Source organism: Petaurus breviceps, unplaced genomic scaffold (genome assembly GCF_028583685.1).
Source record: "Petaurus breviceps papuanus isolate PSGF00001 unplaced genomic scaffold, PetGlider_PUasm1.0 470, whole genome shotgun sequence".
NCBI classification, from domain to species: Eukaryota; Metazoa; Chordata; class Mammalia; order Diprotodontia; family Petauridae; genus Petaurus; species Petaurus breviceps.
This window is the reverse complement of record NW_027186350.1, coordinates 7,343,123-7,359,731: the sequence shown is the minus strand read 5'-3', so window position 1 is coordinate 7,359,731 and position 16,609 is coordinate 7,343,123. Positions and strand designations below refer to the sequence as shown.

The 16,609-nt window shown below is 40.6% G+C and overlaps 1 protein-coding gene and 1 long non-coding RNA gene across 2 annotated transcripts in view; one reads left to right on the top strand and one right to left on the bottom strand.

The window, feature by feature from the left end:
- Positions 1-10,879, bottom strand: part of LOC138171963 (complement C1r subcomponent-like) — a 29,173-nt gene extending 18,294 nt beyond the window's left edge. Inside the window, exon 1 of the mRNA XM_069101549.1 lies at positions 10,410-10,879. The gene's annotated coding sequence lies outside the window, so the exon portion shown is untranslated. The remainder of the gene's footprint in view (positions 1-10,409) is intronic.
- LOC138171964 (uncharacterized) overlaps positions 2,632-16,609 on the top strand; it is a 30,134-nt gene continuing 16,156 nt past the window's right edge. Inside the window, exons 1-2 of the long non-coding RNA XR_011171016.1 lie at positions 2,632-3,432; positions 14,749-14,829. This is a non-coding gene — a long non-coding RNA (uncharacterized lncRNA). The remainder of the gene's footprint in view (positions 3,433-14,748; positions 14,830-16,609) is intronic.

Here is a 16,609-nt window from a genome sequence, read left to right as displayed (position 1 = left end):
TCTCTCTGTCTCTGTCTCTGTCTCTCCCTCTCTCTCTCTCTCTCTCCCTCTCTTTTCTGTCTGTCTTACTCTGTCTCTGTCTTTCTTTGTCTCTATCTCTGTCTCTGTCTGTCTGTCTGTCTCTCTCTCTCACACACACACACACACACACATAAGGAAAGTAAACACTTTTTTTTTTTGTTGGGGCTCATGAGTTCATAGCATTAGACAATCTCTCCACTAGCAGTAATAGGGACTGGAAGACGCCTCTTGCAAAAGGTCTGATTTGCACTGCCTTAAAGAAAGTCAGGAAAGCCAGAGGGAAAGTGTACTAGGCTTGGCTGGACAGCCAGTAAAAAGGAAAGTTGGGAGATGTAATTGGACTTGAGGAACTTGTAAGAAGGTCATTGTTGTTGGATTGTAGAGTATTTGGTAAAATGTAAGAAGACTTCGAAGGAAGAAAGAGGTTGAATTGTTAAAGATTTTAAAAGCCAGAGGGAGGGTTTTATATTTGATTCGAGAGGTAATATTTACTGGAGTTGGTTGAGTTTTAAAAGCTTTTGCATGCACAAAATCAATAAAGATATCATTAGATGAGAAATAGTAAAGTGGGGAAAATACTTCCATTGACTATTACCAATAAAAGGCTGACACTCAAAATACATAAGAATTGACACAGATATGTAATATCAAGAGCTATTCTTCAATAGATAAGTGGTCAAAGAATATAAAGAGGGAATTTTTGAAAGAATCACAAACTGTAAATGGTCACATGAAATATGCTCCAAATCACTACCAGTAAGAGAAATGAAAATGAAAAAACAACTCTGAAGTTTTATCTCATACCATTCAAATTGATAAAGATCACAGTAAATGGGAATGGTCAACTTTGGAGGGAAAGTCAGTCACACAAACATCATTATTGTGGTTATGAAGTGATCTAACTGTTTGGAATTATGCAGGAAAAATAATTAAACTGCTTTTACCTTTTGACCCAGCAATTTTACTACTGGGAATTATACCTCAAGGAAGTTGGAGGCTGAAACAAAGGTTTAATATATTTTTACTCTTAAGTTTTGCTTTAGTAAATGCATTTAGTCTCTCTGCCAAGTGAATTCTTGGGTACTACAGTGAGAAGGGAAGCAAGACTGGCACTCCAAGTGAGTGCAAGTACATAATCAAGGAGAATTAAGAATTATTTGGATGAATTTATTCTACTAGAATTTAAACACAAAATTCATATCACTGGAGAGAGGCTGGGAATTGTAGAGTTTATTCACACATGTACCTGGTAGCTAAAGGCTGGAACTGCACAAGTGCCTGGAGCATTTAAGGAGGGGGAAAGGCTACTAGTATTGCCTATAGTCCTGTAGTTTTGTCTCCATTGAACTAGAATGACAATAGACAAGTTTTGTCTCCATTGAACTAGAATGGCCCTGAGGGTATTTTCAGCAGGGAAATTCAGTTCACTGGATTTTAAAAGTAGACGTGAGTGAGAGTAGATTTGGCACAGGAATAAAGCTGATGAGAAAGTAGGGTGAGATCTTGCTTGGGGTCACCTTGGCCCTGCTACATTTTTTCTCCCAAGGACAGGGTTCCAACACAAGACAAAGAACTGGACAGGTAGTCACCACTGGCTACTTACTGTTGAGTCACCTTTGATCAGTGAAGGCAGATAGGGGATAAAGCCTTGAGAAAAGCAGTGGCCAAGGAGGAGACTCTGGGATGGCGATGGAACCAATGTATAGAAATTGAGAAACAGATCAAACAAAGGGCAGGGCTAGCCTGGACTAGCAACTACTAAAAGTAGTTGGTGCGATTGGACCAGGAAAACAATTCCAACTCATTGACTTTACATGCCCCATTATGGGCACATTTTCTCCATTTGTTTGCAGAACCTATACTAGAAAATTCCAAACATATAATTTCTTCTCTTATTCTTTTCCCCCAAACCTACTATCTCAGAGGTTTAGAGGAGGTGACTGGGACTGATAATTCCCATATAGTTTTTATTTTACTATGTTTTTCAAAATTTATTTATTTTTAGTTTTCAACATTCATTTCCACAAGATTTTGAGTTCCAAATTTTCTCTCCATCTCTCCTCTTTCCCGCACCCCAAGATGGCATGTATTCTGATTACTCCTTCCCAAGTCTGCCCTCCTTTCTACCATGCCCCTCCCTTATCCCTTTCCCCCTTATTTTCTTGTAGGGAAAGATAGATTTCTCCACCCCATTGCCTGTATATCTTATTTCCCAGTTGCATGTAAAAACAATTTTTAACATTTAACATTTTAATTATTAATTAATTAAATTGATTAAAATATTAAATAACTAATTAAAAGTTTAACATTTAACATTTATTTTTAAAACTTTTGAGTTATAAATTCCCTTGCCATCAACCCTCATTGAGAAGGTAAGCAATTCAAAATAGGTTATACGTGTGTAATTATGCAAAACAATTCCATAATAGTCATGTTGCAAAAGACTAACTATATTTCCCTCCATCCTATCCCGTCCCCCCCTATTCTATTTTCTTCTTTGACCCTGTCCCTTTTCAAAAGTGTTTGCTTCTGACTATCCCCTCCCCCATCTACCCTCTCCTCTATCACCCCCCCTCCCTTTTATTGCCTTTCCCCCTTACTTTCCTCCAATTGAGTGTGTATGATATTCCCTCTTTAAGCCAAAACTAACGAGAGTAAGGGTGACCCATTTCCTTTTGCCTTCTTGCTCTTTCTCTTCATTGTAATTGCTTTCTCTTGCCTCTTTTATGTGAGATAATTTACCCCATTCTATCTCTCTCTTTGTCCTTCTCCCAATATATTCCTCTCACCCCTTAATTTTATTTTTTAGATACCATCCTTTATATTCAATTCACCCTTTTACTACGGTATGTTTTTATAAGCCCTATGGACCCTGAAAGGTCAATTGTTTAACTCTTTCAAATGAGGTTGGTTAACTTCCTAAAAGCTTCCTAGACAAGTGGGGATGGGAAATAGAGTGAAATCGAGACTTCACATAACTTTATTTCCCTACTCCTGAGCTAGAACAGTATCAAGTTGGATGAGAACATGTTATCAGGCTGGGAGATAATCTAAGAGTCTGTAGGCAGAGTGAAAGCTGACAAACAGTTGGGAAAGTGCAGCTAGTATGGAAGCCTGGGCAGGCGCACTGGCTCTTCCTCTGATAAACTCACTTGTCTGGTGGCTTGAATATAGTGCCATCTGCCGTCCAAATTATATACTACTCTCGCTGGTTAATTTAATTAGTAAGGTCACAGCCTGCTTTTCTGTAGGCTTGCAGAAAATGGAACGTAAGCCTAGGGTGGGAACCTTACTCCTTCCCTGGGATCCCATCAAATGCCCAGGCAGATACATCAGAGTCTCAGATGTAAGACTGCGTTCAACCCTGTCACGTTTGGGCAAAATTGACTTAGCAGCAGAGACCTGAACCAAGTAAGTCTGAGGGTGTGGGGAAGATATTAGCTGCATCATACAAGCACCAAGGGGTGCTTTTCTTTATGACAGGCATTTCTGAGTGCTCTTCCAGTGCTCTGGCCCATTAGGGTGAGTGCTGGTGGGTGGCAGGGAGTGACATTTCTGTTGTCTCCTCCCCACACAGTGTCTTGTCTCCTGTGACTGTTTGGTACCTGCCCCAGAAGTCCATTTCCTATGGTATCATGTTAATTTAACCCATCCTCTATAGATGAAGAAAATATATGGTTTAACAGATGCTTATGAATGAGCCCTCAAAATGCAAGCACTGTATTACAGAGCCTGGTTTCATGTCTAAATTCTTCTTGCTTTTTTGGCTAGTGGCAGCCTCCCAGGAAACCTGAGATAATGTGTTCCCTATTATAATGAGGTTCTTGATGTCATTCCTGCCTGTCTCTTCTGGGAGCTTGACTTCTCAATCATTCCTTCTCTTTGTCTCATCTTCAACCTCTCCTTATCTACTGGCTCCTTTCTCATCATCTATAAACAGGTGGTAGCAAGACCAATATTTCTGCAAGGCTTTTTATAATATCTGGTTTCTGTAGTTCTATGTCACTTTCTTTTGTATAATTATGTATAATTTATATAATAGTATGATTTTGCTTCTTAGAATTTTGTAACTACAAGTAATATTCTTTCTCATTCTGTGGAATACAAATTAATTAATAGTGTATTCTATAAAAGATAAGCAGACATACATTTAAACATAGATATTTTCATAAATGGGCTTCTAGGTGATTCATTGAATATAGTGTTAGGCCTGAATTGAGGAAGAATCATCTTCCTGAGTTCAAATTTGACTTCAAACACTTACTAACTGTGTGACCCTGGGCAATTCACTTAACTCCATTTGCCTCAGTTTCCTTACCTATAAAATGAACTGGAGAAGGAAATGGCAAATCACTCTGGTATCTTTGCCAAGAAAACCGCAGTTGGGGTTGCAAAGAGTTGCACATGACTGAAAAACAACAAAAATTTTTAATAAGTATAATATAGAACTGACTACTGACCTCAGCTCTTCTGTACATGCATGGAGTGCTCAGTTGATATAATCCCCACGTGGATTTTGGTGCATATGTGTAAATGTCCTACAAATCAAATCAGATCAAATGGGATAATATTTGTAATAAAAATAAAAATGCTTAGCATAGTGCCCTACACATAGTAGGCACTATATAAATGTTTTCTGTTCCTCTCAGCAAATTGTTCCAGTCTGCTATCCAAGTGGCAGAGAAATCCCTCTTTGACAGGTTGGCTACCTAGCAAGATCTGGAATATATTTAAAAACTCAAGTCCAGTAGAATGTGCCCCTTTGCTTGGTTTGACTTTTTCCTGACTGGTAGCGTTCTGGTGAGAGAAGAAGGACCATACTATAAAGAGATAAACCTAAGGCTCTCCCCCTCCCCTGACATGCAGTAATTCCTTTGACCTGAGGCTGGCTACAGATTCCCAGAGTGTCCTAGGGGTATCCCTGAGGGGTTAGGGTGTCTTTTTCTATTGCTACTGGTCTGCACCCCTGTTCTGGTGTAGTCCCCCTCACTGTTAACCACCAGATATTAATGCCACCCCTCCATTTAACCGATTAACAGCCTTTCCAAAGGGATATTTACTTTGAAAATAAAGGAAGAAATATAAACATCTTCCCTGTCCCAGTCTCAGGAGGGCATGCTCTCCTCTATTCCACCTCAGACTCAGGCTTAATGAAATTTCTACACAGTATTGGTCCTTCCAAGTCGTGTCCAAACTCGGTATCGACTGATAGATGAGTATTGGTTTCAACTAATCATGTTCTAGGTCCTAAAGACCTTCTCTGGGCACTTATATGGCTGCAAAACTCTGCCTTGACTCTATACTCAGACCTCCATTTCCATTCTCCTTCGCCTAAAATGAAAGAACAATCAACATGGTGAAGAACTGAAGCTATACAATCAATCAATTCATAGGCCACATCAATCAATCAGTAAACATTTATTAAGTGCCTACTATATGCCAGACACTGTGCTAAGCACTAGGGATACAAAGACAAGAAAAAGACAGTCTCTACCCTCAAGGAGCTTACAATCTAATGAAATGGGGATGGCCTAATGTTTCTCTCATTACAACATTATCTTTCTTTTACCAGAAGTTAGCCAAGAAGTCAAACTAAATGAAGTGATGGTCTGGTCAACTACTGCCTTGGAAATGTTCTGTTTATGTCTATGCAGCCAATCACAGAGGCATCTCTACTCTGCATGGTTAGCAGATCAGAATCAGTTACAGAATGCCTGTGCATGCTTCAGAGTCCACCTGGGATTGCCTCAGCCGAACACTCCACACTTGCTTACACAGGCTGAAATCATTGGCCAGTCCCCTGTTTCATAAGTAAGGTTATTATCCCCTTGTTAGTATCTTTGTGGTTTGGAAGTTTATTCACTTCTCCTCTGGAATCAGTTAGCATTTCACGTGTAGAATCCCAGAGGATGGGTAAAAACCTACAGCTGCCTTTATGGAGCTTTTGATTTCCCTTTTGAGAGAGCAACATAAGGTCACTTGGTTATCACTTGATGCTTGGTATGTATCTCATGTTAAATGCCCCTTACTTTTTTGCTATTACCCCTAAAATCATCCAAGGGAATAAGCATTTATATAGTGCTTACTATGTGCCAGAAACTGTGCTGATTGCTTTACTAATATTTCATTTGATCCTCACAATAACACTGGGAGGTAGGTGATATTATTATCCCCATTTTACAGTTGAAACAAACAGAAGTCAAGTGACTTGCACAGGGTAACACAGTCAGGAAGTACCCTATGCAGGGTTTGAACTCAGGTCTTCCTAACTCCAGGCCCAATGCTTTATCCACTGTACCACCTAGCTGCCCCTAAAATAATCTTCCTTTCTTTACCCAGTAACAACTTCATGGATTGGTGCCCATCTGAACTTAGCCTGATACCTTCTGACATCATGGATAAGATCTTCCACATTCCCCATTTTAGCCAACCTTGAATAAATCAGGGAACATTTCATTCTCATATACTCATTCCCCTCAACTAATTGCCCTGCTCAATGATTCCAAAGCATAGATCTGGAAATAGAAGTAGAAAATAAATACCTTGCTATACCAATTACCATCATCATCCTGGAGCCTCCAAAAAAAAAAAAAAAGAGGAGTGAACATCTTTTGTAGACAACAGAGATGAAACTTTTCCTATATCAAAAGGGAAAAGAGCCTTGGAAGGAATCTTTGGAGCTGCTATACCACCACAACTCAGGGTGCTGCCATACCATCAACCCAGTTTGGACATGGATTCAGAGCCCATTCTTGTCTCCTGCCGGCTGTAAAGAATATCCTTTAATAATCTCTGTGGATACACACGTCCTGTTTTTTGTCTTCCTATTCCCCTCCCTAGGATGGATAATCAGTCATTTGAACAGGTATTTGCCACCAAATAGAGGAATCAAAATGGGGAGGACAAATTCCTCCTCATTTTTAAGTTTCTTGAGCTTAAGGAGCCCTCATTTCAATTACTGTAGTAAGTGGCTCTAATTCACAAGCCTATATCTTTTCCAACTCTAAAATTTGTTTACTGAAAGGACATCAGGAAGAATCTGAAAGCATCACTGGGCCTCTAGCACTGGAGGTGAGCTCACATGTGCCTTAACCGCCTGTGTTCCTTGTCTGTGTGTGTACTTCTCCTTTTGAGAATTGCGTTCTCTCTTCATGCTGATGCCATGTGTATCTGTGGGAGATTTATGGGGGAAATGTTTTGTTGTTATAGCTCTTATCATGCCTGTTCAGTAAAAATGCCTTTTCTTGGAGTTTATTGTATTTCCTGGCTAACTGGAGAGCAAAGTACAGAGATCAGTGGAAGCTTATGAATGATAGTTTCAGGAGTGAAGATCTACAGAGAGCTTTGAACCTGGGGTAATCATCTACCACACCTTTAAGTGCAAGTGTATGTGAGTGTGTGTGTGTGTGTGTGTGTGTGTGTGTGTGTGTGATATTCTAGAGAGGTTACTACATTCTTGTATATGGGGTCTTTATGTTTTTGATCTCCTTGTGGTCAAAATGTCAGAAGGTATAAATATTTAAGCGACTTTTCTCAAAACATTGCAAATTATTTTCTAAAATGTTCAATTTAATTAACAACTCTGCCAGTCTGGTATTTGTGTGCCAGGTAGGGAAACTTAAAAGACCTTCTGATAGTACTTGTCCTCTAAAGAAGAAAGGAGGAGATGGGTACAAAGCCCGGTGTCAGGGTAAGCCTGTGGTGGGACAGAACTAGTAAAAGGGTATCAGTCAGGGCAGGAAGGATTTCTACTACAGATGGGGGAGCAGTTTGGCTCTAGCTCTTGGGGGTCCATTGGGAAGGGCCAGAGTAGAGAATAGCATTTTAGGACTCCAGTTTGGCTTAGCCTAGGCAAGGGGAGGGAGATTCAGTCCTGACCCAACAAGATTGTTCCCTAGGTGCCAATAACATGAACTCTTCACAAATTGCCTCACAGCAGACTCTGCCCAGAAAGTGGGGCAGGCAGTTGTTGGGTAATAGCTGGAACCATAAATAAGATATGGATTGGTTTCTCTACTCAATTTACCCCTGGAAGGGGGTTAGAGCAGTCATTCACATGGGTCAAGACAGACAGGAACAAACTTTTCTGGCTCAGATTGTGGTGGGATAACCAGGGGAGCAGGAAGACTTGGCTGAAACTCTGGTACCAATGTGGTATCCTATTAACTGTCAACCTGAAAGTTTGGTTAAAGGAGGCAAACAGACTAGGTGATATGTAAATCCATATTGTTTATTCCCTTAAAGCTAGTCAGATACATACGTGCATGGAGCCAGACAAAAATCTGACTGTCTAAACAAAAGAATGAGAAGACTTAAATACATTTTAGAACCATCCCAATTCAAGGTGACTGTGTCACTGAAATTTGTGATCTCCATAAATGTTTAATCATTGTATGAAAAAGGAATTTTCTTTTTTTTTTTTAAAGCAATTGTGGTTAAATAACTTGCTCAAGGTTACATGGCCAGTTATTTCTGGGTGGGTGCTAAGTATCTGAGCCCAGATTCGATCCCTAGGTCATCCCAACACTGGGACTGGTGCTCTTACTCACTGAGCCACCTGGCTGCCCCTAGAAAGGAATTTTCTTAATTGAATAGGTGGTAAATACAATAAAACAAGAAAGTTGACAAAGTGTCAATTGAAATTATGGCTCAGGATATCTGTGTTTTCTTTACCATTAACTGTCATAACATAGTATATGCCCCAAAAATATTAAGATAAGAAAAAGTCCCATTACTCAAGGTAATGTCTTGGGTTAAGGGTCTCATCCTTAATGGCCATAAAGTCAGCCTCATCTGATCTTTTTGACACAAAAAGAGTTATTCTCTGAGTTTACTCAGAGAACAAAGAAGCTGTTAGGTCCAGGCTCTTTTTCTGGTTGATTAGTTCAGACTCTGGCCCTTATTGAGGTTATTGAATTGATATTAAGTGACTATCAGAACCAAAAGGCAGGGGAGGCAATGGTTTTTATGGCTCCTAGGCCTATAGCTAGGGAACTGACTATTTAGGAGAGGGAAAATGCTTCCCCTGGGTTAGGAGTTCTCAGTCACTTTTCAGTATAGTTCACTAGATTGCTCTAGGAAAGGAGTGAAAATGGTAGGACAGTTGAAATGGGCAAAGCCTAGGAGAAAGTCAGTCCTTCAACCACTGAAACCTTTACTTTCCCTCTAAGTTTGTCCCTCTTGGCCTCAAACTTTCCTGCCAATCTGATGTTTGTATAGGGTGAGTGAACTTAGTGCCAGGTTGTGCCTGGGAAGAGTGAGTCTCCCACAACCTTCCCCTCCCCCAGACTGCTAAGTTGCTTGTCCTAAGTCATGAGTCCTAGAGAGTAAGGAGAACTGGATTCTAGTCTTGTCTTCAACACTAGCCTTGGATCTCTCTAAAATGAGGGAATTGGACAAGGTTGTCTCTTAAAGTTCCTGCGAATCTGCCATCCCTTTGACTCCTTCTTAGCTCAATGTCCGTTTTATAAGAGTTCAGTGAGCCTTTTTTTGTGGCTTTGGGTAAGTCACTTCCATTTGTTTTGGTCTTAGTTTCCTTTCCTTTAAAATTAAAGAATGGAATTCGAAAATCCGTTAGGACTGCTCAGGCTCAAATATGATATTTTAAGGTTTCGGTCAGGGTTGCTTTCAAACTGTCAGCACTTCACCAAAAGCATATTTAAGGATTGTGATAATTAAAAATGGTCTAGAGACATAGTTTCTGGGTAATTTAATCATTTTATTAATAAGGCCAGCATGTTATTAATAAAAGAACAGCCATTTGGCCCTCTTTCTTAGACCCAAGATAATCTTGGCAGTAGGCTCAGTTTATATACCCTTCCAAGAACTGGTGTTCAATGGAGGGGACTGAGAGTGACATCCTGTTACCCTTGGACAGAAAAACTATCTCCATACTCAGACTTCCCCCAGATTTAGGCTGTCTAGACAAAAGGATCTGTCTCCACTCTAGCTTAAGTAGAACACAGTGAACTTCCCCACCTTTGATTAAATTACTTAGGTTTGGTGGGATCTGAACCAGACTGAGAAGAGTTAATTCAGTCTCATTATCAATAATGTCCTTCTAGAGACTGAACTTAAAATCAGAACTTTGGAAGAAGGGGAAAGTTCTAAATCTTCCCAAGATATTGGTTATTAACAATCATTTCTCTTAGGGTTATGGCTCCCTACTCTACCGCTTTCCTAAGCACACAGGATTCTTTTTAAGTTTTAAAAAAAAATTTTCCCCAAAATTTTATTTTAAACTCAAACACCAGGACACAAATACAGAACAAAGAAAAGAAACAAAGACACACTATAAACTTAAATAGGATTCTTGAATAACAATTATGAAGAAACAACTGACCATAGCACCTAAATATAAAAAATAATTGGTTACAATGGTAAATTACCAATGAGCTGCTTCCTGTGGAGCCGGGGTAGGTAGCCTCCATAACAGTAGCACTGAAGTATCCTGGGATCTCTGCCTAAGAGGGTCAGTGTTGTGAGATCTATGTCACCCCGATTTCATTAAGGTCATGTTCACTGCTCCTTCTCTTTGAGTCTGTTTTTGATGACCATTATCCTAGGTACTGTTTGTGATGCTTCCTCTGGGTACCGTTTGTCCTTTGTCCTCCTAGCTACAGTTGAATTTAAGGAAGGGTCTTCATTTTCTTGATAATTCTTCAGATGTAGCCAAGGGATGAGTGCTTCAACATCTCAAGAGAGGCCCTTACTTCTTTCTAAACTATGAGGTTGTGAGAAACAGGAATGAGTTCAGTTTCTCCTGAAGTGACAAGTACACATTCCCAGCCTTGTAGGAAACATAACAGGATGTCGGTCAGAAGTAACTAGTTCTAGCCAGAGCTGGGACCTACCAGAACCAGGCTTCAGATAGAATAAAAGGTTAGAAGCTTCTACACATGCTTAGCTAGCTGTTTAATATTAACCCCCCCACCCCCCTTCTGCCAAGGGTGGAGGCAAACTAATTTTAATGCACATGCAATGCATGACAAAGGAGAGGAACCCCATCTGGGAGAATAACTTGGAATTGGCAGTTCAGGAAGTTGTATCCAGCCAATGGGGACCAGGGGAGGGACCTGGCAGTTGAGGATGGGAATTAAAAGCTGACTGGGCCCATTGCTTGGTGTGCCTTTTTCCTTTTTTTTTTTTGGCAGGGCAATTGGGGTTAAGTAACTTGCCCAAGGTCACACGGCTAGTTTTTTGTGTGTGTGTTAAGTGTCTGAGGCCAGATCCAAACTCAGGCCCTTTTGACTCCAGGGCTGGCGCTCTACTCACTGTGCCACCTAGCTGCCCTGGTGTGCCTTTTTCTTAAGGGCCACCCCTTAAGGACAGATGGAGTTCTTGATAAGGCGCTTGTTTCTTACAGCGTGGCCTATATACTCTACAGAGGTTCTGGAGAACTGGCCTGTGAGCAGACATCTCCGGAGCACTGGTTTCTTGTTGTCTTTCCTTATGCTCTTCTATATCTTTCTTACAATATGGTATCTTCAAGCTAAATCAACACCTCCAAGAACTTAATCCTTAACCACTTTCTCCATAAATTGCTTGAAAAGTTGCAGGGATCATAGAAAGCGATGAGTGTTCTCAAAAATTGGTAGAATGCAATTGGACAAATGAATGCTGTCACCTTTTCTCCTTCTGTCATGAGACTCTAATAGTACCCACTGGCAAAGTCCAACACTGAGAACCACTTGGAGTTTCTTTCTCAGATGCTCCTTCTATTTTAGGGGAAATGGAGAGTCTACAGATGTGAACTTCTCTGGAGCCATTCCTGAACCAGAGGGTTCAGTGCTTCCTGGATTCTCTCTGCCTGCACTGTCCTCTCTCTTCTTGTAAATATTGTTGAAAAGGGATGCCCAGCATTCAAGGCATCTTGAATTCTCAACACATTGTATTGATCTATTGAGGTTTAGGGGTGCTGGGACCCTGAAATAAGATCTGGGTCCTGCCCAAATGAATTCAACCCAAGCTTTCTTTCAGTCAAAGAAAAACAAGGTTTACTGAAGATCCACCATATTGACCAGTCTTAAGGAATATGAACATTTGTATGGCTATTGCAAGTAGGCCAGATTAAATCTGAGTACTTTCTGGAAACAAGATGGATCTTATATATACAAAGACTGTAGGAGGGATCTAGGCCAAGTAGTCTGGGGTGACTGGAGGAGGGGTCTAGAGAGGATCTTGATGGGAGTGTAATGGGAATGGGAATTTGAAGATCTTCCCTGCCCCTTAATAAGCCTAGAGGAATCTGATCCCTGCTTTGAAGATATACCCTGACACCTAATAGGCTGAATGTAATCACATGGAGCCTATGGTGGGAGGAGTTTGCTGAAGGGTGGAGCAGAGCTCATAGGAAGCTGGGAGTCAAAGCAGTTAGAGACAAAAGGAGGAGAGGACACACAGGAGAGAAACGGTTAGGCTTGTGAGTAAATGCTGTTTTATGGCTTATTAACTTCTTTGCTACTATGATGGATTCAGCTTTCTGGTTTTGTGATTCAGTTTTCTGGTGTCTGAATAAATTTTTTGCTTCTGTTTTCCATATTGAGAGTCTGTTATATTTTGCAATTGAGCACTATACCAGCATATTTACAGTCACAACTGGCTCTGTGAATATTGTGTTCAATTCACAGTACAGGGAGTGGCCAATAGGCTGGGGTGAATGGGGTCTAGATAGGGTCAAGGGTGGGAAGTAATTGGAGGAGATCCCGAGGTAAGGAGGTAACAGACAATGAAGGGCTGGGCTAGGTTAGGGGTAACAGAGAATTGGGAGATTGAGCATCAGCAATGAAAGGCCAGTTGAGAGGATTATAGCCTCAGGTGAACACAGAGACTTGACCAAGTAAGAAAACTCTGGGAGAGTTCAAGGAGGTTTCCTATACCTCATCAAATCCACTTTAGTTTCTTATTCAAACCCTGATATTCGATGTTCCTCCTAATTTCTCCAGTCTTTTCCTGGGCCACCACTATAGGTGAGGCAAAATATGGATTGTAGGATTCTGGGACGAGGTCAACACAAAGATAGTTTCGGTGAAAGACAATATGGGGTAGTGGAAAGAGTGATGGATTTGGAGTCAGGGAACTTGGATTCCAGCTTCCACTTTGTCAGCTAGTACCTACGTGATCTTGGACAAATTACTTGACTTGTTTTAGTTTCTTTATCTAGAAAATGGAATGTCCAAAATTCTTTCTAGTTCTAAATCCAGTACTCTCCATTTCTGAGAGATCACCTTTTGGAGACTGTTCTAGAAAAGTTTGATCATTGACTTAGATCATTTGGGCTAGATCTTGAACACATTTTTTAATCCTCCTCATGCAGTGACCATGATCTTACCTAGCTTCTTTATTGTGAATCCTTCTATTTTTCAGGCATTGGAGAGATTCTTTTTAAAAAAAAAATCAAATTAAATTAATTTATTTATTTTTAGTTTTCAACATTCACTTTTAAAAGATTTTGAGTTCTAAATTTTCCCTCTCCTTCCTCTCCCCTCTCCCCAAGATGGTATGCAATCTGATATAGGTTATACACGTACAATCATATTAAACATTTCTACATTAGTCATGTTGTGAAAGAAGAATCAGAACAAAAGGCAAAAACCAAAAAAAGAAGAGAAAATAGTATGCTTCAATCTGCATTAAGACTCCATAGTTCTTTCTCTGGATGTGGATAGCATTTTCCGTCATGAGTCTTTTGGAAATGTCCTAGGTCATTGCATTGATGTGAAGAGCTAAGTCTATCAAAGCTGGTTATCACACAATGTTGCTGTTACTGTGTACAATGTTCTCCTGGTTCTGCTCACTTCGTTCAGCATCAGTTCATGTAAATCTTTCCAGGTTTTTCTGAAATCTACCTGCTCATCATTTCTTATGGAGCAATAGTATTCATATACTACAACTTGTTCAGCCATTCCCTAATTGATGGGCATGCCCTTGATTTCCAATTCTTTGCCACCACAAAAAGAACTGCTATAAATATTTTTGTACATGTAAGTCCTTCCCTTTTATTATGATCTTTTTGGGATACAGACTTCATAGTAGTATTGCTGGATCAAAGGGTAGGCATAGTTTTATAGCCCTTTAAAGGGGCATAGTTCCATTGGAGAGATTCTAAAGATGAACTTTCCCACAAACCATTCCTGAGTTGGAGCACTCAGCATTTCCTTGATTCTCTTTTTCATCACTATATTCTCTCTTCCTATAAATTTTCTCAGAGAAGTCCTGGGTTGGCAGCATAGCAAAATGCTGAGCCACAATTCAATACTTACATTACTCTGCCAGTCCTTTAGGTAGTCCCAATCAATTCCAACACTCCAGAAATGTTTGCTTTTGGTCTTGACCTAAAGGGTCATTAGCCTCTTGTCACTGACACCTGTAGCCAGGCTAAGTAATGACAATCCACACATGTAGCCAGGCCAGATCATCTCCCTGTACCTGCTACTAGACTTCTTATGAGAATAAAATGAAATGATGTTTATAAAGCACTTTATGCCATATTTGAGTATATAGTGTCTACTCCTACTAGTGACAACCTCCATGGATGCTGGGGATTCTTGATTTCTGGAAAAGTGGCATAGAGGGCTCTGTCCTCTGCTTCAGAGAATCCATAGGTATTCCTTGACTGTTTCTTGTGGGCTTACTAAATGACAAGCTTTTAATTGACTGCTGGGCTGGAACTGAGTGTGTATAGGAAAGGCACCAAATCTTTCTCTTTCCTTTCTTCTGGCTATTCAGATGACACTTGGAGCTCCAGAGGGCTAGTAGAGGACTGTCATTACTTCTACTGGTTCAACCTATGAGCATCTGGCTTCCTAGGTAAGTCTGTATCTGTGAGTGGACCTGTTTATGTTTTCTTTCCTCTGGTACAGGACCTTGTGAGATCTCTCAGTTGGAAGAACTGCCAGATGTCCAACAATCAAATCTGGAAAGGAACCAGGAGGTCTGATGCCCCATACCAGTAGTGGATTGACCCAGAAACTGAGACATGTCCTGTAAACAGCAGGATAACTCCATTCAATGACTATACTACATTTAGGAACTTGGTGGGGTGAATGCTTTATTAGAGCCTCACTAAGTTTTAATCTACTTTCTCAAGGGGTTGAAGTGGTAGAGGGAAGAATGCACCTTTGTTTGAGGGAGTGCGTTTATACTTCTGTTCCTCCTATACCTTCTCAGTAAACTTCCCTTTGTAAAAGTTAATTGATGCCAGTTGCTTTTTGATGTCAAGGAGGTATAAACTGGCTAAACTGATAGTTGGATACTAATCAATTACACTGATGATGCTGAGGATTAACAGGCACTTGTCTATTAATATTGAGGAGAATATGCTGCATTGAGGCTGGATCATACAGCATTAGAAAGATCCAAACCCTCAGGGGTACCTCTAAAATCTTGAGAGAGGTATGCAACCACTCTCTGGGGACCCAACTTGCCATTGCTATTGGAAGTTGGGCCAAGGACCCCTGAAGTCTTGATATACATTGTTTACCTCCCCAGTCAGTCCTCTTTGCATTATCATGTATATCTATGTGTTTGATTATAAGGGAAAACCCTAGCAACAACCTACATCCTTATTTGTGTGATTAATGCTGGCATTAACAGAGATTTGGAAAGAGGCTTGACCCTTTTATTTATCTATTGTTTATCCCTCTCTATGCATGAGGTTGAGATCCAGGGTAGACATTGACCTATTTCCCATTTGTATTTCCCACCAGCAAGAGACAAACCACAATTGTAATCCATGGGGAAAAACAAGCTTCCCATACCTTTTTGTTATTCATTCATTTCACTTGTGTCCTACTCCTTGTGACTCCCTTTGGGGTGTTCTTTGCCAGGAGACTGGAGCAGATTGCCATTTCCTTCTCCAGCTAATTTTACAGATGAGGAACTGAGGCAAACAAGTGACTTGCCCAGGGTCACAGGTAGTAAGTGAGGCAGGATTTGAACTCAGGGAGATCAGTTTCCTTGACTCTAGGTCCAGTGCTCTATCCATTGCATCACCTAGCTGCCCTTTCCCATAAATAGGAGAGTGTATAAACATACACTGTAATTTATACATACCTAGACCTAATATAGACAAGCTCTTACAGCAAGTTAGTGCCTGGGCAAGATAAGCCTCATGAGAATAGTAACCTGAGCCAACTCTTCCCCCTTAACCAGTTTCATGTCAGATGATACTGGGAAATCTCAGGACTGCCTCCCCTGTGATCCCTCTCCTCTGTTACACATATACCCTCACAATTATTCTGGCTGCCTAGGTCTTCTTCCTACAACCCCAAGATGCCCTCTAAATACACACCCCTTTATCCTATCCCTAACTCCAAACTTTCTCCTGTAGTATATGAAGTCTCTCAACTCAGAGCATTTTCTCTGGCTCTCCTCTATGCCTGAAACTCCTTCCTCATCCTTGCCACCTATTAGCTTCCCTGGCTCAGTTAAAATCCCCCTTTTGATAAGCTTTTTCCTATCTCCCTTAATGTTAGTCCTTTCCCTGTGTTGATTATCTCCAATTGATTCTGTATAAACCTGTTTGTACATAGTTGTCTGTATGTTGTCTCCCCCATTATAGCCATGACTCTTGAGAGAAGAGACTGCC